The sequence below is a fragment of the Cupressus sempervirens genome, chromosome 6, assembly GCF_028749045.1.
Source record: "Cupressus sempervirens isolate cs-2001-9-10 chromosome 6, ASM2874904v1, whole genome shotgun sequence".
Classification (NCBI taxonomy): domain Eukaryota; kingdom Viridiplantae; phylum Streptophyta; class Pinopsida; order Cupressales; family Cupressaceae; genus Cupressus; species Cupressus sempervirens.
In genome coordinates this window covers 270,018,334-270,040,927 of record NC_143123.1, presented here as the reverse complement: position 1 = coordinate 270,040,927, position 22,594 = coordinate 270,018,334, and positions in this window count along the sequence as shown.

Here is a 22,594-nt window from a genome sequence, read left to right as displayed (position 1 = left end):
TCTCTCTCTCACACACACACACACACACACACACACACACACACACACACACACACACACACACATAGCTATCCCCCCACCATCCTAGTAAATATCTCAATGACTGTGTAAATATCTCAAGGACTGTCATCCAAAAAATAATTCACCAAACAACTCATTGTACCCATTCCAAAAATGTAGTGAAACACAAAAGGAAAAAACAAACACTATATTGGTCTTTCACAAAATAATCATAAATTCTTGAGCAAAAACACTTCCAAGTAAACAACACTTCCGTCTATGAACAGAAAAAAAGATCATATGCTAAATAAAATAATGATGGACTAAGAATATTCCCAAAGTCAAATAAACCAAGGATGTCTTGAGAACATTTTATGCTCACTCAGATAAACCAAGGATGGCCCAAAAATGTTCTCCCCAACTCAAATAAAACAAAGATATTCTTAAAACATTTCATTTAATCCCTTGCACTTAAGGGATGTTTGCAAAGATTGTATCCAATTTTCCCTTCCCCATATGCCAAGGAGAAATAAAGGAAATGTTACCAAAAGTAATCAAGCATTGTCATCCCACAAAATTTAATATACACCTTCTGCCTCAAGAAATGACTCTCTTAAAATGGAGAACATAACACCATAAATGATATAAAAATCATGAGCTCTAGAATATAAAAACTCCATGTAGAAAATACTTCTATCTTCTACATAAATGGAAAAGGGTATAAGTCAATTAATCCCAGAGGTGGCCCAAAAATATCCCCAAAAAGTCTCTTCTTAAGAAATATTACCATAACTGCTAGTGCAACCCCAACTTATAACATTTAGGACATAACATCTCTTATGGTAGGGCTCTAATCATTTTTCACTTCTAGCCAATGCGAAATAAAATTAGCATCAATAATTTTCCATCATGTATACTGATTACAATAAATTGTAAGAAAACCTAAAAAGAGGTCTAGCATTGACATTAACATTGTGAAGGCCCATATTAAAGATGTTGCTACCAAGTTCAGGAAAAAAACAACCATTGCAATTAGTACTCAAAATCATATCTTTTATAATTCCTATTTGGAAGAACTTTTGCCATTAGAATTCATATATTCCACATGTAATCAAAATTCAAAAGTCTTACCAAACCCACAAAGCCTAAATACTAACTTTCAAATATATAAGATTTGTGACTTGAATAAGCCATAGTCAAAATAGAGCTCCAAAAATATAATCAAGGAATTTCCTTTGCATTGACTAGATTGATTTTTAATTTATGTCAAATGTTAATCCTTTATACTAAATTTTATATGTATATTTATTTCTTGAGCAATATCATCAAGAAGCATTGCCCTCACAAGAAACATGAGGGGAATGTGGTTTAGGTCATGCCTAAACCACATTCAAAATAGAATTAAGCAATATCATCAAGAAGCATTGCCCCCAAAGGTAACATGTCACCTTTCAAATTCCCAACAATAGTTTCCACAAGAAAATAATCATATCAACTAAATTTTGTAATTTTTCCACAATCTATGAATTGATGAAGATAGCGTCAAGAGTGATTGTGTTAGTTTTTGCATCATTTTTTTAAATCACATTCTATGATCCATCATGAGGATGAAAAGGTGCTAGTAGAGAATAAAATGAGTAAATAGCAGACTAGGATAGCTTAAAAAGATGTGGGTAAGGACAAAGTGGTGAAACAAGACACATTGTTCAAAGGAAGAAACTAGAAAATTTAAAAAGAAAAAAAATAGCACACAAAACATGACAACTAAAGCCACATAAATATGTACAATAAATGAGTTATAGAAGAAAGAAGGAAGACAAATCCATACATCAAATAAGTTATAGAAGCAAGAAGTTTAAAAATAAATGACAGGGCATTTCTAGTACAAAGTCAAATATAATTGGTGCATTTAAAAATTGCTTAATACTAACAATAACAATAGAAAATAATTAACTAATTTAGTTAGATAATAAATTACTTGAAACACCCTTCTGTTTGTTTACAACCTTGCTCATCCTCTTTCTCCCAGTATAGATCTTCAAATATTTCAGACCCTCATTTTTTTGTGAGAACTATTACTTCTTATGTAGAGAAAGATGGCCAATTCATACTTCCAACAATCTTTTGACATTATTTGCACATATAACATTCCCATTAGTGGCTCTTTGCATTGACACTAAATATTGTTTTAGACAACACTCCATGATGATAAAACAAAATTTGTGATTTAGATACTTACAGATAAAATTGATGGACTACTGTAGTTTGTGAGAAGTCAACACTAATGGTTAGTGAAGGTACTTCTGATATAAGAGGTAAATTTTTCCTCTCCTCATCAATCAATAGTGAATTTTGCCCTCTTAACTATTTAATAAGAATTTTCAAATTATTCTAGTTAATACCAAAGATGCTATTAAGATAGGAAAATCATTTTCTTATGAAGGAACATCCACCTTTGCATTTATTTTTAATATAACAATTGCAATGTATTCAAGTTTACACCTTTTCACATGGTCCATTCTAGTTAATACCAAAGATGAAATTAAGATAGAGAAATCATTTGCTTCTAAAGGAACATCCATCTTTGCATTTATTTTTAATATAACATTGGCAATGTATTCAAGTTTACACTTTTTCACACGGTCTGACAAGCAACAACTAAGTCCAAATCCCCAAGTCCAATTCACAAATCTTCTTTACATTAGTTATGATTTATGCCAAAAATAAATTAGTATAGTGTCCTATGGTAACAATCCATTTTTCATTTGGTGATTTTAAAAACAATCTAAAATATTGACAAAACTACATTACAAACCATATAGATCTACTTATTGTCTGTTTGGGGCATAATGCACATAACTGGTTCAAGAGGACTCTTGTTTTTATCCATAAAAATCTACATCAGATGTCTATTCACACCATCAACATTGCCATGTACCTCATCTACATGTGGTGTTGATGGTAGAGGATTCATGTTCTGCAGACAATTCGAGTACCATGATAAAGGTTAACCTCAGTGGCCAAACCCAATACACAACCAATATCAAAAGGATGCCTTAAACTGCATAAAAGATAACCATCTCTAAAAGAACTTTAATATGTATATAGTTGACGTGTGAATGTGGTGCAATAATCAACCCATCATTGGCTTACCACACCATATTGCTTACACAAGTTAGGTAGTTTTTGACAAAATTCTTTAACTGCTCCAATAGGGACACCTCAAGTGAAGTTTACCAATGAATAATGTGAAATTTTGGTGCCCTTAAATAATATCATATGTAACACTAAACATCAAGCCAAATCAGAATTGAGTTACGAATAATAGAGATCACTAACATGGGAAAATACACAAATCAATACTAGAATCTAAAATATTTTATCATTTATATTTACATTAGAAAATACTTCTTATCAAAAAATCTTTAAGAATATTGTAAAGCAATGCAAGAAAATTTATAACTAAAATAGTGTAATCTTCCTCAACTTTAATGATATTAAAGTCATATTCCCAAATTAGATTTTTCAAACTCAATTCTCAGATTTTCAAAATAGGTTATCTTCACCTATGTTAGCTTTTTGCAATAATTATAAAAATTTATCACCCTCTATGCTTGAATGTGCAAAAAATGAAGACTAAATAGTGTTTTTCTTAGGTAAATATGTAAATACTCACACGAAGTCAAAGTACATGTTGTAATCTTTTCACTCTGTTAGTGAACAAATTGTCCTCCAAGAAAATATGTGAAAATATAACCATGAATGCCCAAGTAAGAGGACTAATCAACACCAATAGTTGGACAGGTTATCATTGGATTGATAACCTTCCTCTAAATTTTATTAGGTACAGCTCCCCATGTAAGATATACAATGAATAAATTGTGGATGCTTTTAGCCAGAAAGCACAAAAGGATTTCAAACATCTACTTATAAACACAAAGTAGATGTGAAAAAACTAAACAACTACAAGAAAATAAATGGAAAATGACACAAAGTTCATTCACTCTGACATGTTACAAATGACAAAATCAAGAAACATATTTTGATCTTCTTGAGAAAATGTAGAAATGAAGCTATGAAGATATCCTGCAATCAAAATGTATACAAGAAACAACGATAGTAAAAGCACATTTAGAGAAAACTAAAGTGACATAAAGATCACAATTACTGGAAAAAGGATCATTCAAACTCAAAGTTCTAATATACAATCAACTTTCAAGTCTCCCTTCCCTAAAGCATAAAAGATACAAAGACCTTATTACGCATTTGCAATTACGATCACCATTAAGGAAACCTATAACTTTTTCTCTGTAATAGGTTTGTGCCTATATAACCAAACAATAATAGTGGCTATGCAGACATGATAATAGGTTTGTACCTAGATGTCTTAAAAGATGTGAAAGAATGTATGAGAAGCCTTAGTTAGTGTGAAATCCAAATCTAGTCTCACAAGTTGCAAATAATTATTGCAATCATTGCATAGATAGGATATTTCTGAGACAAGATAAAATTTTGATTAAAATCTATGCAAATTATAGGCTAAGAATTTTTTTTGCATGACCACATTACATTGTCCATGAATCATCAGATGAGCTCAATGGTTATTAATTGTGAAAAATATAACCAAAAGTTGCCAAGATTGGATTAGTTAATATTGTTGATTGAGTGTTTCCACTTATGATATGTGCATTTTGTATGAACATGAACCACAAAAATAGAATGCATTGCATCATACATGTAGCTAACTACATTCACAAATGTGTTCAAAACTTAACAATCTTCATTTTTTACAATATAATGAAATTCATATCTAGGTTGAAAACAACTCACAGTGTTTTCTATAACAACTGAAAACATGGACAGAGCTGCAAAACCTGCACCTCCTCTCATGGCAAGCCCATGAACAATTGCAACCTGATATAAACCAAAATGAAATATTATTTATAAGATAAATATAGAAATAGAGAATGAGGTAGTAAGACTTTTTTTATGATAAGTGAAAAGTTTTGAAGTGCAAAATGTTGAAAATGTTGTTGAGTCTAATTTGAGTCGTCTAGATAAATGCACACACTTCTAATACATTAACATAAAAAGATTCATGCAAATATAGCTTTACGGTCTCAAAAGAAGGGACCAAAATGTAAATCTTGATGGTCCATGTTTGACTTGGGTTGGTTTCCCTCTTGTTGGGAACATTAGTGTGTCCTTGTAGTTTGTGGGGTGGTTCTCCATAGTTGTTTTAAGATTCTCATTGTTATATCTTTCTTGTCCCTTTGTAGAAGGTTTTGGGTCCTTTTAAAACCTATTTTTACTTAATCAAAACATAAAAAGATTCATGCAAATATTTTATTTTAAATAACTATGCAATATTATTCTTCCAAGAGTGTAATACAAGACATTGCCACTAATTTCCTTAATACAATTGATTGAAAGCAAGAATTGCATTTGCAGTGCTTATTAGTTATTTTCCTAGCTCTTACAAGCATCAGCATATTAAAATTTTGTGTTAGGAAAAAAAAAAGGATTTCTCAATAGAAATAAAAATCTTACCAAAGTTTTCTAGTAAGTATGAAGATGGTATAGAATCCGGTACATTCTATAGAAAACCTCAATCCAAGATTCATCTGCATAAGAGTATTCTTAGATAGAACTTCTCTCTCTTTTAGAGTCATCATAGAAAATAACTGACTAATGCAGCATCTTCATATTTCAAATTCATTTGAAATGATAACTAATTACTCTATTCCTCTCCCTTTGACACACTTATATCCCACAAATAAAAAGTAACTATATCAAATATTAGAAAGAGATAAGTATACAAGTTCACACCCACTATATAAAGTGAGACTTGAAAGACATGATTGATATCCCAAAAAAGTTTAGTAAATAGGTTGTGAAATTTTTTTCTCATGGTATCATATTTGTATCTGGTGAAAGAAACGTTCTCTCAAGAGGAAGTCTCTCAGTGTCATCAACCTCCCCAGGGAGGGGAAAAATGCAGAATCTTAAAATTTTGAACACATAATATGATTAGGAAGATTTTTTCCCTTAATCCTCATGCATGGAAGTCATTTGTCTAATTCAATCTCATTTATTTATAAAATTATGCAACTTTTAGTACATTGTTGCTTTGCAAAACCACTCAATAGGGCTAATAGCCCTTTTTGATGAAAATCAAACTTAATTGCAAATAACTCCACACAACCCAAGGAATAAATAATTCATCTGAGTAATCTTTTTGGGCTTACAAGACATACCAAAATACCAGGGTTTGAAAGCATAAACAAGGTAGAGTTTGTCAAGTGTCTCACTTAGGCAATTAGGCCTAATAGGTCTCCATTTCCAAAGGAAGTATGAGTTTTAGAGTTACACCCTAAAAATAAATGGTTGGACCATGTGAGGACAAGTAAAAATAAGAAGCAAACTAGTTTCCAAGCCTCGATGAAAAATTGGCATGTGTTATTGGAGTTGTTGCATTCATTTCCTTGCATGCACATGGGTCTTACATGCCTAGGGAATCAAATCATTAATTATTCCCTAAAAGTACAAGAATGAAACCAAAGGAATCTTATAATACATTGAAAATACTAGGATTTCACCAAAGGTTGTTAGATTCCCATGGTGAAATCCCTAGTTATGCCTCAAAATCCTTCAAAACCCTAGGTTAGCAACTAATTCAGACCAACCAGTGCAAAAATGTGAATAACTTGAGATTGATGATAGTAGAGACTTAATAAAAAAATTAATTGGAAAGATAACTCATTCACCTATCCAAAAATATGTGTCTCAACCTTTGGAGCATTTGTATAGGTTTGTACACCGTGTTACAACAGTCAGACTGCATGAAAATAGGGTAATTTTATTGATTCAAAATGTGTAAATATATCTTATTGCTTATCACCTTCTTGAAATGGATTCTTGTATGCATTCAAATGGTCATAAAAATATTTCAAACCTCTTTGTGGCCATTGGGATTGGTTTTACATTAGTTTCCAAAAGTTGCTAAAAGTTGCTTGACAACTTTTGAGCAATTTTGCATTTTTTGTAATTTTTGCAAACTATAAGAAAAATGTAATGAAAACTAATCCAAATGACCCAAATTGGATAAAAACATGTAAAAACATGAAAATATAAAAAATCCTAAATTTATAAGGCCTTTGACCACCTTTGACCACAGCTGACCAAGGGCTTATAATGTGCCAATCTTGGAACTAGGTCTTACAATTTGGTCTAGATGCCTAAATGATAGTTCTAACCTATTTTGGATGTTCTTAGGAATTTTATGAGTTATAATTTACTATGGGTTTTTTTGAGTGGTTATTTTACACGAGGTCAATTGAAAGGAATCCATTGCTCAATTCCTTTCTTGAAAAGCTAATCTTTTTGAGATCAACTCCAAGGTTCAATATTTGTCTTGCAATGTACCAAAATCTGCTTAGTTGAAGATAAATTTGATTGTTCACAAGGAGGGATTTGTTGGTTCTAATTTAAACTTAGAATGAAGTAAATCTGTTCCCTATCTAAAAAATCACATACAAAAGAACAATATTTTTTGTATTTTCTAGTTTTTCAATGAATGCAATTCTAACAGTGCAACTAAAATGAGTTCCTATTCTAACAAGAAAGAAAATAACAAAGCTGAAAGAAAATAAAATGAAATTGAAATCCTAAATAGACATAAGCTACAGAAAACAACACGTTGTGAGTTAAACTTTTGAAGAAATCGATAGGAAACCAATGAAAACAGGAGCAGCGCTTCCTAGAATCCATTGATGCAATCATCGATGGAAAATTTCAGTAACCGAATGATGTTTCACTCTTCATCAAATTGCAAGGACATGAAAAGTTCACTCATGTGAGACAAAGAGTTATGTAGGCACAATTTGTGATCTCTCCTCAAGCTCGTTACATCAATAAAATTTGTAAACCTATAGCAAACACCAGAACTAAAAGATCGCACAACCAAAAACAACACAATAAACCTTTGGCTCAATCACAATCTCATGAACAAAATTCAAAAAATAATGATACATTCAGGCAAGAATGCCTACACTCCAAATGTGAGCCCCAAAAGCATAATTTTATTGCATAATAACTGTGGCCCTTATTACATTTTACAATGGGGTATTTATAAGAAATCGACTCCTCAATTTGTGTTGAGAGTGAGAGATATATTCATGCAATAAAATGCTTTTAAAACATTAAAAAAAGCTAAATATATATAGACTAACCATTAATCTAGTGCTTAGAGGGACTCCATCCATATTTTATTCATTAATTGGATGCATGAGCCCTTTACATGTCAAAAATAGAGAAAGCATGAGAGAGAAAGTAGGAGGAAGCCATTAGTCAAAGTAGAAGTGGATGGAGGCACCAAAAATAGAAGTTGGTCCTTCACTAGGCATGTGTTAGAGTTAAACTACCACCAGAATGCACTCTCGATGCATAAAAGGTGCTATTTTTGAAATTGGCAGTTAATTGTCAATGCACTTTTGAATTGCGGAGCTGCAGACCTGCGTACCTGCACACCTACAAACCTATATGAAACTATGGAGCTATAGAGTTGCATGAAAATATAGAGCTATAGACCTACGAAGCTACGGACCTTGACAGGGTCAAAATCTCAAAATTTTACTAAGTGTCAAAATTGAAATTCTAGCATCAGGGTTTTTTTCTTCTTCATCCCAAAGCTATGTTTGGATGCTTGCCCTTAAATTTCTCTATCATGTTATTAATTTTGGTCACATCTGAAAGATCTAAAGCCTCATATTTATTCTTTACTTTTTATATATAGTTATCCACCTCAATTCATGTATCTACAAAATCTCCAAGTTTGGTGTCCAACTCCAACAATGTTTCCTCTATCCTAAAGGGTTGCCTAATATCTTCATCACTGGATGCTTCCTCTAATGTCTTCTTGAAATTCTCTATTACTATCTCAACTAGAAATAGCTTATCTCATTCTTCATCTTCAAAAATGTCCAAGCATGCATCACTGTACAACTTTTTTGCTTCCAAAATTTGCCCCCAGGCTTGGTCCTTGAGACGATGGATCTCCTCGTGTAATGTTTCCATTAATTTATTTCCATCTACTATCTTCTCTATCCAATCATCAATCAAGTCTAGCTCTTCTTTGGTATATACATCGATCAAAGTGTGGTACCTTTTCCCTTCTATGGCTTGTAGAGTCTGCAAATCCTTGCTCCATGTGTGCACCTCATCCACCATACTAAAGTCCTACCTCAAAATTGCTATGATCTTATTCACATTCTCCTACATAGCATGTAGTAACTTCAAATTTCCTGTGATTGTGGTAATACCTCTATCCTCAAGGCTTTCTTTCCATTCCTGACAAGCTCTCAAAAATGGGTTGAGTTGTACACCTTCCCCTTCTCTAAGAATGGTATTTAGAGTCTCCTCAGGGCACTCAAGATTAGGAGGATGAACAAATTCAGCTAGATATCCCTTTAGAATCTCAACTTGCCTTTGAAGCATTCAGAGTTCAATCTCATCTTCCTCCATATGAGTAAGAACCTCTTTGACTTCGATAATCATCATCTGTCAAGCTGAATCCCATGTAGGCTTTACCAAAATAACATCTTTCACTTCATAATCCTCTAGACTAACAACTTCTACATCTATACCTTCAAGAGGGATAGCAACTTGTGCAAATAATTCTTGGTTCTATATGGTAGTGACAAATGCAAATGGCATTGCATCATATAATGGAGACTCGGGTTTGTTCAAGATTTCTACAATATCACAAATATCATCCTCTAAAGCACAGAACTAAGGCTTACAACTCCTAATTAAAAATGTGTTTCTCTATGACCTTGGCTCTTGATGATGAAGGGGTGTGTTCAACTACCTCCTTCCCCTTATTGCTTTTGCTTGGAGTTGTCTCTTGTTGTGAGGACTCTCCTTCTGTAACTTCAGTCTCCATAGATCCTATGGCTTGCTCCTCGACATCTTGGGAAGGCTGTTGTGCATATTCTACCATCTATCCCTTTTTTGATGCTTCATTAGTAGCCCTCAGCTCTGGTTTCTCTTGTGGTGATGGTTCCTTTTGAACTTGTTCCTCTTCTAAACTTGGAAGTGGCGGAGTTACTAAACCCTTATCTACCACCATAATCTGTGGTGGAGATGGAGGAGTAAGATTAGGACCTTGTTTATCTAGCAACATCTATGTCCAGTCTTCCTATTGGAGTTCACCTATAGGGGTGTCTCTGATCTTATCCTCAACTAACTTTGTACCCACAAGCATTAAATAAAAATCCATCATTGAGAAAACATCCTCACCTAACTCCCTTTGCTCATTCACCCACTGCAGCACTTCATCTTCCGAACAAGAGAGTCCTACAAGTTTTGCTTGGGTGGGTGGTGTAATCACCTAAAAATGGTCATCTAGACTATTAGCCCCCTTCTCAACATTTTTGCTAAATTAATTTAATCATTTATCTAGACCAAATTGCTAATAATCAATTTATTTGATTATAACCTATAGTTTGACTATGTTATCCTAAGTTCATTATTTGATTAAAAGAACATGTCCCCTTTTAATTAAATAAAACACCCCATTCTTCTAACCCACTTAAAGTGCACACATAAAGTCCTTTTTCTATTTTACAATTAAAAGAAAAGGCTTGTGAGACTTTTGTCTTATGTGACAAGTCAACTTATATTCTATTGGTTGACTTGTGTGTGCACATGGATCACTCCTCTTTTTGAATTCCACTGTTGATCATCCACCATCTTCATCTTGATCTCTACCATCCATACATCTTTAAAAGGGAGAGAGCTTTCCCCCTCAATAAATCCTCATTTTGAATATTGTTATGTTGCAGGTTTTCTAATAGGTTTCTTTGGAGCTTTGTGGAGAACTTCTATTTCTTGTCTACATTCTCTCATACCATAGCATTTTAGCTTAGATTCATGTTGCATTTTAGTTTAGCTTCTATTTTGCAATAATCTATCTCACATAGCTTAATGTTTGGATTGTAACACTCTCATTCATGCTTAGAATAGCTGCACTTTTCATATTCATTCTAGTTTAATCTTTAGTTGCATTGCATTCTTGAGGAACTCCTTGAGACATTTGCATTCTTGCATCTTGTCTTTGGAACCTCCCATTGCATGGTTTACTAGCAAGAAGAGTATCTCTAAGGCTCATCTAAGAGCCTTCTTATTCTTGAAATATACTCTCTTGCACTCCGTGGATAGGGAGCTCTAAGCCGGCATCCAAGCATTTCGAACTCATGGAATCGTTTGGATAGAAGGGTTTAGAGTGGGACACTTTCGAGTGTATGGGTGGTAGGGTACTCGTGGCACTGTTTCTTCTTTCCAATTCTATGACTTTTGCTAATCGAGTTCTTCTTTGTAGGGGTACTTGTTCCTCCTCCTCTTCTAAAACTATTTCTTCCTCATCTTCTTCTTCCTCTGGAATAGTTTCAGGAATAGATGGATTAGATACTAATCTCCTAATAATCCTTTGCCTTTTCTTCATCTTAATCTTGATCCTCTTATGTTTCTTGGGGATGGAAGGAAAAGGGGGATCTTCTTGTATAGGAGGAATGGAGGCTTTTGGAATTTCTCCCTCTTCTATTTGGCTTGGCACAAAAGGAGGCAATTGAGGTTCATCCTTGATTTGAGTGGCTCCAATACCTTGGGACTCTTGTGAGCTCTATTCATGCTACTGAGGAGACACATGTTTTTCCACCTATTCTATCTGAATCCTCTGAGGAGAGGTTCTCTTCCTCTTTCCCTTCCTTTCAGGAGGGTGATAATATCCTACTAGGTGATCAAGTTGGTAAACTATCTCTGGCCTAATAGGAGACTAGAGTGCAAAGATAAGAACGATGACTTTCCTTCCCTTACCCCTTTCTGGGTGAGCATGTGCATGGAAGATTACAGTATCAGGAATTGGATCAAGTGGAAAAGGTTTCTTGATCCAATCTTTTGTCATTCTAATGACATGTCTTGCTTGATGATTGATGGCATCTCCTTCCTCTTTGTCAACCTTTGCATTTAGAATGGGTCTTTCACTAACTTTATCTACATTGAACATGGGATCTAGTAATTCTTTAGAGTCTTGTAGTCTTATCTCATCAGGGATATTCAAATGAAGAGCCTTTTCTGCTAAATACAAAGTCATCCTACAATAGTCCCTGATGCGGACATCAGTCATTTGCGGCATTCATCTAATGATCTTCAATGGCATCCTCATGATGAAAGTCCTTTCTTGCTAGGCTTTCCACTTTACCCACATTGTCAAAGTATAGTCGAGGAGAGTTGTATTCTTCAAGAGGATAGTTCTCCCATTCCCACTCCAAGGTCAGAATATCCTATTTTTGTTTCACCTGATATGGCCCAATGAACAATGGCCATTCCTAGCAGGGTCTCTATTGCCTCTTTATATTCTCATAGGCCTACTCAATTTGCTTAGAGATCTTTAATAGTACCAACTTGTCACTTGGGTATCTTGGGAGCTTCTTAGGATTGATAGATGCACCACCCACTCGAAGATACGTGTATGTCTTGAACTAGATCAGGTAGGCTCCAAGAGACGTGATCTATGCTTTGGCTTCATTAGATAATGTCTTCCCATAGTCTCCTTCAATGAATCAAATGATCACAAAGATGAATGCATCATTCACAATCCTATACTCCTTTCTTTTTGCTGAGAGCTTCTTCTTCACCAACCAAGGGTAAACTATGTATGGCTAGGCATTGGGGTCTTGCATACTACCTTTCTTGAACAAACTAGGATAGTTTGTTGCCTTCACTACAAGTAGGTACACCATATAAGAAGTCATATAAAAATTCTTCTTGTCCTTCACCATCCTCAGTTGATCACACAAGTTTTCACTTAGTGTGGTGGCCCAATCTAGTGGTATCCTTGCACGTTTGATGGTCTCAATGAAGTTGGCCATGAATTTAGTGAGATGACTCGCTACAGGTAAGCCCATGACTCTACCTAGGAGAATGATAGAGTATCCAATGTCATCCTTCATGTATCCCTGAGTCATATCCACTTTTCTGGTTATCTTTCCCCGAGGAGGCTTCTCAATCAGGTAAGAGGATTGTATAATGTTAATGGCCTCTTGTTGATGCTGCTTATACCATCTCTTAGCCACTTCATAGGAAGGTCAGATGAACTAGTCTACTTTTGGTAGGTCGAATACCTTCTCAATGTTATCAAGTCAAAAATCCAATACCACTTCCCCTATGATGCTCTTGACCACCCTCTCATCAGGTACAAAGTGTTGTGATAGGGCCATGATTAGTTCAGCTGACTGCACTAACATAGGATGTGACACTGTACTCACTAATCCAGAATGGATCAATGTAGATACCAAGGCTGACCTCTCCATTGGCTTGTTGCAAATTCTCAGAAAATCTCCAAGATTCATGTGTTTGAGGTCAGTATCTCTAATCTCAACCTAATCATCATGGAATCTTGATTTTGAATGTATGCCTTGGAACTTGAATACGATCGACTTGGGTGCTACTCCAGATGTGGATGTCATTTAGTTACGTTACCTACACATTACAGGAGAAAGTGTTTATTAGTCCATAGATAGCGTAAAAGAACAAAAAAGAAGAAGTAAAAAGTCCCCCTTTGGGGATTCAAAAAAAAATATTTTGTTTTTATTTATATATATTCTTAAAAATATATATATTTTTTATTTTTTAAAAATTTTATATTTTTTATCATTTTTTTAAACCCTTTTGCAAATTTTTTTTTTTAAAAAAGGGGGCACCTTACCAACGTCACTGCACAGGCATGCCGTGGAGGGCACCTCGCTGGCACACCATGAAGGGCGCTGCGTAGGAGTGAGCAAAGGTTTTTTTTTTTTTTTTTTTGAAACTTGCATTTCAATTTTTTCATTATATAATGTTTTTGTGTTTTTTGACTTTTTTTTTGTAATTTTTTCAATTTTTACTGTAGGATTCTAACTTTTTAACCAAATTTTCTTCTTCCAACTCTCAAACTGGGAGTCCCGAAGTCAAAAAAAGTAGGGGGTCCCCATTCCTAGTGAGGAATAGGGCATGTGTTGTGGACACCACAACAAATAGCCTTGAAAAAAGGAAGAAATGACCAAGGCATTTCTTCATCAGCAAACATTTCTCCAACATGTGTCAAACACCAACCAAACTTTGAACATCTCGAGCATCTTTTGGATGACTCTTCAATCAAAATCTCAGAACTCGAAACCTTCAAACTTAGCATGTGTGTGTTGTGTATTCATTCCCTTTGATGTGCCAGGATGTAGTCAATCAAATTTTTCTGTCAACTCGAGACAATCATCCACTCCTCCCAGCTCATTCATTCAGAATCTCCATGAAGGCTTTTTATCAATCAATTACTTGACCAAATGAGAGAATTAGTTCAAGGGCTCTTAGTGGGATTTCATGTTCTTTTAAATTTTTATCTTTTGAATAATCGCTCCATGTCATTCAAAATGTTACTTTTGATGCAACAATACTTTCGATACAAGATACTTTATTTTGAGAACATATCTTTTTCCATTTTAGATCTTTAGAATCCTTTAGACTTAACATCATATTTTCTTTTTTTTGTATCTTGACTATGCTTAGACTATGTAGTCAAAACATCGATGTTGTTTCTTGGATTCAATCTCTTGTGAACATCCTTTGCATTCCTCTTTTAAAACTTTTGGGAAACTCATGCCAAACAATGATCTTAGTAACCTTTCGAGGAGACCCCTCCTATTTGAACTAGTTGAAATTTGGATCATCTCTTACCATCTTTGACTTCAATTCAACAATACCCACAACAATCAAATCTTTAAATTTGCATAGCGTTGAGAACTTGTTGGTCTAGGCCTTTGATTTCTAGATTGAAAATCTCCTATTTCCACAAGAAATACCTGTTGCTTGGTTGGTATAAGACATATAGTCATTGAAATGTTTTGACAAAGAAATACCTCTTCCTAAAATCATAACCAAAGAGTGCTTAGTGAAATCTCAAGAGAAAATCTCAAGTACACCTTACCCCCCAGGACTGACGCAACTTTGAAAGGAAACACATGACTGAAAGCAAACATGCGAAATGAAAGAAAACACACTTGCAGGAATGAAAATCTAAGATAAATGCAAAAATAAAATCTAACTGGTTTGACATATATGGCAAGAATGAACATGCTCAAAAGTATCCTTGAATATTGAGGGCCAAAATTAACCCGATCTTAAAATCATGTGAGCTATTACTTTTGCAGAACCATGTCTTGTACCATACTTGTCATGGAAATGTTCCAAGACATCTTTGGCTTCTTCACGTCCTAAGCATTTTAGATAGATCCCTTCGTAGTTCCTTTTATACAACTTGTTATCCAGTAACATGTAAGACTCACATTTCATCTTAAGTCCCCTACATTGTGAACTATTCATCCATTTGGGGCATTGTTCTTGTAAGAGATAATGAACAATGTATTGGTACCACATATCTATCACCACTCCTTGATTAATGTCAACTTGTGAGACAACCATCCTTTTTTGATCATCCTTATCTGTCTCATCATCAAACTTGAAGTCCTTTTCATCTCCATCTTGGTTATTAGCTATCATTTTTTACAATCATTGACCTCTAACTAATCTCATAGATTAGATTTTGAGATCAAATTCTTGAAGTATGGCCATCCACTTTCCTCTCCTTTCACCAAGTTCATTCTGAATCAAAAGCATCTTTACTACTAGATTAGGTACAATTGCATACACCTTAGCTCTGAGTATGTAGTGATAGAACTTTTTTACTACCTTGATTAATGCAAAGGACTGTTTATCAAGGTTTGAATATTTCAACTCTACATTCTTCAAAGGGACAACTCATAAAAGTAATTGATCTCTCATCTTCCTTCTCTCTTTTTTGTGTTAGGATCCCTACGCAAGAGTGTTCGGAAGCAAAGGAATAGATCTTAAAAGGAAACTCATAATCTGGACTCACCAAAACTAGGGTCATTGAAATGGAAACTTTGATATCTTCAAATGAATTCTTTATCTTAGGCACCCATTCTATCTTAGCCCCTTTCTTGAGTAAGTCATTAAGGGGACAAACTATCTCTGCAAATCCACTTATGAATTTTTGCACAAAGTTTATCTTTCTGAAGAAAGACTTCAATTCCTTCCGACTATGTAGAGGTGCTAACTTCAAAATAGACTCAACTCTATCCAAATCAATGGAGATTTTAGCCTCAGAAATAATATGTCCTAGGAGCTTTCCTTTAGTAATGCCAAAGGAACATTTCTTGGGATTGAGAGATATGTTGTATTTATGAAATCTATTGAATACCTACATTAAATCAACAATATGGGTACTTTGATCTTTTTAAAAGATGGTCAAGTCATCCATATAGATAACAATACACATGTTAATCAATCCTTTGAAAGATTCATACATTGCACATTGAAATGTGGCTCCTACATTAATTAGTCCAAAGGGCATCCTTCTGTGGGAAAAAGTTCCCCACTTCATTATGGAAGTCATCTTTAGCCTATCTTCTTTGTCAACCATCACCTAATTATATCCCAAGTAACCATCTAAGAATGACATCATTTTTGAACCATTAACAATTTGCAATACCTCATCTAGAGAGGGTAGAGGATAGTTATCCTTCTAAGATGCTAGATTCAAGTTACAAAAGTCAACACAAAGATGAATCTCTCATGTTTTCTTCCACATAGGAACCAAATTGGCCACCAATGTGGAATGGCAGATAGGAAATATGATTTAGCATCCAGTAGCTTCTTTATTTCTTTCATGATTAGTGGTTCAATGAGAGGATTTACTGGTCTTTGTCTTTGTCAGAATGGCTTGGCATCGAGTTTCAGTGGGATGTCATGTGTGATAATCTTAGGATCTTCAGCTCTTCATAGCTCCAAGTAATGACATCCTTATACTCAGTGAGTAATTTTAGCATGTCATCCCTTTCTTGTGGGTTGCATGTTTTTCCTATCTATACCACTCTTGGTTCTTCATCAGTACCCAAATTGCATGAGTCACATTCTTCGATTCCTTTTTCTTGGGTTTCTCTTCTATTGAGGGTTGATTCATCATGATCAAAGATGCATTCAAGTTCAACCATTCATTTCAGAATAGTGTTAGTTTTTAAATTTAGAATCCCATCTTCATCTTCAAGTCCATCATCTTCAGGTTTGTCATTTGTTGTATCGTCAATTTATTTTCCCTCAAAATGGTGACTACACATGATAAACTCAAGTATATGTTGATCATCTTTAAAGACCTGAAAGTTTTTGATATTATCAAGGATGGATGGAATAGTGACCAATTCTACTAAAAATATTTTTAACTTGGTTCTTTCAACTGGTTGCAATGCACTAGTTGAGATGGTAAGAGCATCCATTACCATGTTCTTTCTTCTTGGAATGGACTTGATGTTTAAGGCCTCAAAGTCATCCAATATATCCCATACCCTTTTCTTGTAAGCAAGTAATCTTTTGTCATTGCAAGAGTATATGGATTTTACTTGTTGTATGACCAATTGGGAATCCCCTTCGATTTTAAGAGTTGTGACTCCTTTCTCCAGTGTGAAGAGGAGTCCTCAAATTAACGCCTCATATTCTGCAACATTACTAGTGCATCCAAACTGTAACTGATATGCAGCATAGAAAGACCTACCTTTTGGCTTGATTAATTTGATACCTGCACTGGCTCCCATATTGCACCTAGAATCATTGATGCAGAGTGTCCAAATTGCATTTTCCTTGGGTTTTCTGACTTTATGCTTATTTTTCCTTAACTTCTCTTTCACTTGAGCCTTGAATGATTGTTTCTTAGGAACTCATTGTAACTTTCCTCGTGCAAGACTTGATGTGTCCCCTTCATAGCTTGTAGATAGAGAAAGTGTGTCTTTTTCTTGTTTATCTTAAATTTCCCTTATCAGCTCTTTGATTTCTTCAACTTTAGGTTTAGGATGAATGACTACTGAAGTCCATCCTTTACCTTTCACATATCATCTTCTTCTTTGGACTTTGATCATCCTTGGAGGAGGAGAAGACAAACCTCCACCATCTGAAGAGGTATCACTGTATGAAAAGTTTAGATCTTCACTTTCTTCTTTAGTCTTTTCAACAAGGTGGGATGAGTTCACAAAATTTTGATTTTTTGTGAGTTCATTTGTTGAGGTTTTTGTATCCTTGTTTTCCATCATGTGGGTCAATACCTTCATAATTGCTTCTTGACATGATGAACATTTGAATTTAGAGTGACTAACTTTGTGCAATTGACAAATTCCTAGAAGGAGGAGGATACTAGGATTAGCTTCCTCTCCTAAACATTATAGATTAGTCACCATGCTATCTATGAACTATGTCACTATTTCACTTCTAGGTATTGGCACCTTAGGTTCTCCTTTTTGATCTTGGTATGAATTGTTTGGAACCATATCCAATACCATCACTTTGTATGAACCCAAATTCGATTGTAAGAATGTTCTCTCATTCAAGGCATTGTAATCTATCATCATTATTTTCAATTTGGGCTCAACATCTATCTTGACTTGATTGTTCAATCCTTTCCATGGCAACCATAATTGAGTGAAATCTATAGAAAACCATCCTCTCAAACATTTCATCCATTCTCTGCTTAGAAGCAATCCATATGTTTTTGGGATATCTACCACATGTATGTCAATAACATCCTCAATCTAAGGGTCAACTGTTAATTGTATCCACACATCTTTCAATACACCAATGACCTTTACCTCTGTTTTATCCAACTGTATCACCACTCGATTAGAGGGTTGAGGACTAACTCCTAGCCTTTGGGCTATTGATAATCGCATTACATTACATGAAGCTCCGAAATCAATGAGGCAGTTGTGAAGGTTCTTCCCATATATCCTGATGCTTAGCAAAAATAAAGGTACCTCAACTTTGTCTTTGAACATAGTGGGCATTGCTTCCACAACATTCACTTGTTGAGATACTGTCTTTTGAGGGACAACATTTGTGTTGTGGGAAAATTTTGTAATATCCTATGTCTTCATAAGAGCTTCTTGTTGTTGTGGATAATTCATTAATATGTCAAACATGGACATATTGGCTTTAGTTTTCTTCAAATCTTCTACTGCATTGTACATTTCAGTAGACCAAGTAGGGTTCTTCAGTATTGTTGGTATGTTTACTTGATTCTGATTCTATTGTCCTCCCTGCACTGGTCTTATCAGTGGTAGGTTTTTGTTTGCTCTTATACCAAGTGGATTTGGTTGCAAACATTGAGGAATCCCATCTATCAAGGGATCCTTTCTATTTTTGAGATTGTATGTATTTTGATTGTCATTTCAAAAGGAAAACATCTCATCATGTTGAAGGTCTAGTTCTTGGCTAAATGGGAATGAGAATTCCTCATTTTCTTGTTGTTCCACTTGTGTATTTTGTGTAGAATCACAAGATTCCAATAGCATAGCATTAAATTGAACAGGAGGAGGATTGTCATTTACTTGTGAATTTTGATTCACCTCTTGATTACCATTGTAGTACGAACCATCATTGTTAGGCACATTTTGGCTATCATCATACTAATTGATATTAGCATATTGCACATTGTTGTTGTTGTTATCAGCAGGAATGCTTCCATTGTTGTGATGAGTGTTCCATTGTCAGTTTTTCCTTTGGAAGCCATTGTTGTGATTAGGAGGATTAAATTTGTTTCTTTTGCCATTGTTTCTTGCATTATTGTTGTTATTCCCATTGAAGTTCCTGTTGCAATTCCGAACAAAATTGTTGTTGTAGGGGCCAACATTATTTCTTTGGAAGTTGTTATTTTGTCCTTTTGACAATCTAAGACATGTCAATTCATTTTTCATCTATGACATATTCTTTTTCATTTGACCAACTTTTGGAAGAAGATTATTATTTTCTTCCATAGGAATTATTGCTTTCTATTCAAAGAAAGCTATTTTTGGAGGCTCATACCCTAGATATGTTATCACTTGAGTTTGTGGAGTGGATGCCTATTGTAATGAAACTGGATTCATAGATATGAACTGGCTAGGCATGGTGGATGCTCCCATGGGGTATGTTGGTATTATAGGAATTGCTTGTGTTGGAAGCATCATTAGTCCTCCGCATTAGGATTGGCTTGCTTTCTAAATGTGATCGCTTCTACAAAGACTTTATCCAATGTGTCAATATTTGTTGCAAGAAGTCTTCTTAGAAAGATTTCCATAAGAGGGTCCATAGAATTTAGATAAATCTGAATAGCAGCTTCAACGGGTATGGTGTATGGCATTTCCAACTTACAGTAGGCCATATGACAATGATGGTTGAAGCATGAGACTGTCTTAGCTAGGTCCCTTTTGATTGATATGACTTGTTGATGTATCATAGCTAGATTGATGAATGTTTTGAATTGTTCCAAAAATAATTTTTTGAATGTATCCCAATCCCCAATGCATCCAGGTGGAAAATTGATGTACCAATTGAAGGTAATTTCTCCCAAAGAGTAAGGAAATAAATGAAGAACCACATCCTCTTTAGCCACTTTCTTTCGGTTGCAAATTTCTTTGAAAACCTTGACATGATCTTTGGGAGTTTGTGTTTCACCATAGATGAATCTTGGACAAAAAATTTTGGGATTCTTTGGGAGGTCATGGAGTGCACCTCTCAATTTTATTGGTGATTCTATAGCATTTGCAAAAAAGGCCATTGGAAGGTTTCGTGGGCCTAATGGTGGTTTTTGAGGAGTAGCTATCAAAATATGTGGTGGTTTACTAGGTGGTTGGAGTAGAGGTGGAGTTGAAGAAGATGATGAAAGTTTGAATGGAAGTGGTTGAACTCAATATGTTCCCTTGTCACTACATTGTTTACAGAAGTGGGTAAGCTTGAGAAACTTGTGTGCACTTGGCGTAGACCTTAATGCTCACTAGAATGGGGATTTTGAATCAATATCCTCTAGCTTGCATCAAATTTTGGAGAAAAGTGCACCTCTGTAGAAGTACACTTTCTCACTATTCTAAATTTTGTGCACCATAGAGTTTTGCACACCTATGTACCTACAAAGCTGCAGACTTGCGGACTTGCATACCGATGGAGCTATGGAGCTACAGACCCGAATTTTTTAGAAACTCAAGAAATTTTTTTGAACTTTTGTGAAGCACAGATTATTGCAGAAGTGTAAAATTCTGAAACTTTAACAAATTTTCTTCCTTTCTGGGAGTCAAAAGGGGGCCCTCCTTCTAGCATCACTTCTATTGGGTAGTTTTTTTACATGAGGTCAATGGCAAGAATCCATTGTGCAATTCCTCTCTTGCAAAACTAATCTTTTTGAGATCAACTCCAAGGTTTAGTATTTGTCTTGCGACGTACCAAAATCCACTCAGTTGAAGATAAATGTGATTGTTCATGAGGAAGCCTTTTCTAGTTCTAATTTAAACTTGGAATGAAGTAAATCTATTTGCTATCTTAAAATCAAACACAAAAGAAAAATATTTTTTGTATTTTTTGGTTTTTCAATGAATGCAATTCTAATAGTGCAACTAAAATGAGTTCCTATTCTTAGAAGGGGTTAGTAAAGAAAATAATGAAACTGAAAGCAAATAACATGAAATTGAAATAACTTGAAATTGAAATCCTAAACAGACATAAGCTACAAAAAACAACACACTACGAATTAAACTTTCAAAGAAATTGGTAGGAGACCAATGAAAATAGGAGCAACACTTCCTAGAATCCACTGATGTAATCGTCAATGGGAAATTTCATTAACCAAATGATGTTTCACTCTTCATCAAATCACAAGGCCACAAAAAGTGTGTTCATGCAAGACAAAGAGTTATGTAGGCACAATTTATGATCTCTCCTCAAGCTCGTTACGTCAACAAAATTCATAAACCTATAGAAAACACCAAAACTAAAAGATCACACAACTAGAAATAACACAATAAACCTTTGGCTCAATCAAAATCTCATGAAAAAAATTTACAAAATAATGACACATTCAGGCAAGAATGACTACACTCCAAATGCGAGCACCAAAAGCATAATTTTATTGCATAATAACTGCAGGCCTTATTACATTTTACAATGGGATATTTATAAGAAATCCTCTCCTCAATTTGTGTTGAGAGTTAGAGATATCTTCATGTAATAAAATTCTTTTAAAACATTAAAACAAACTAAATATATACAGACTAACCATTAATCTGGTGCTTAGAGGGACTCCATCTATATTTTATTCATTAATTGGATGCATGGGCCTTTACATGTCAAAAATAGAGAAAGCACGAGAGAGAAAGTAGGAGGAAGCCATTAGTTGAAGTAGAAATGCATGGAGGCACAAAAAATAGAAGTTGGTCCTTCACTAGGCATGTGTCAGAGTTAAACTATCGTTAGAATGCGCTCTCGATGCATGGAAGGTGCTATTTTTGGAACTAACAATTAATTGTCAGTGCACTTCTAAATTGCAGAGCTATGGACTTGGGTACCTATGCACCTACGAACCTATATGAAAATGTGAAGCTATGGACCTATAGAGCTATATGAAAATGCGAACCTATAGAACTGCAGAGCTGCAAACCTCAATAGGGTCAAAATCTAAAATTTTTACTAAGTGTCA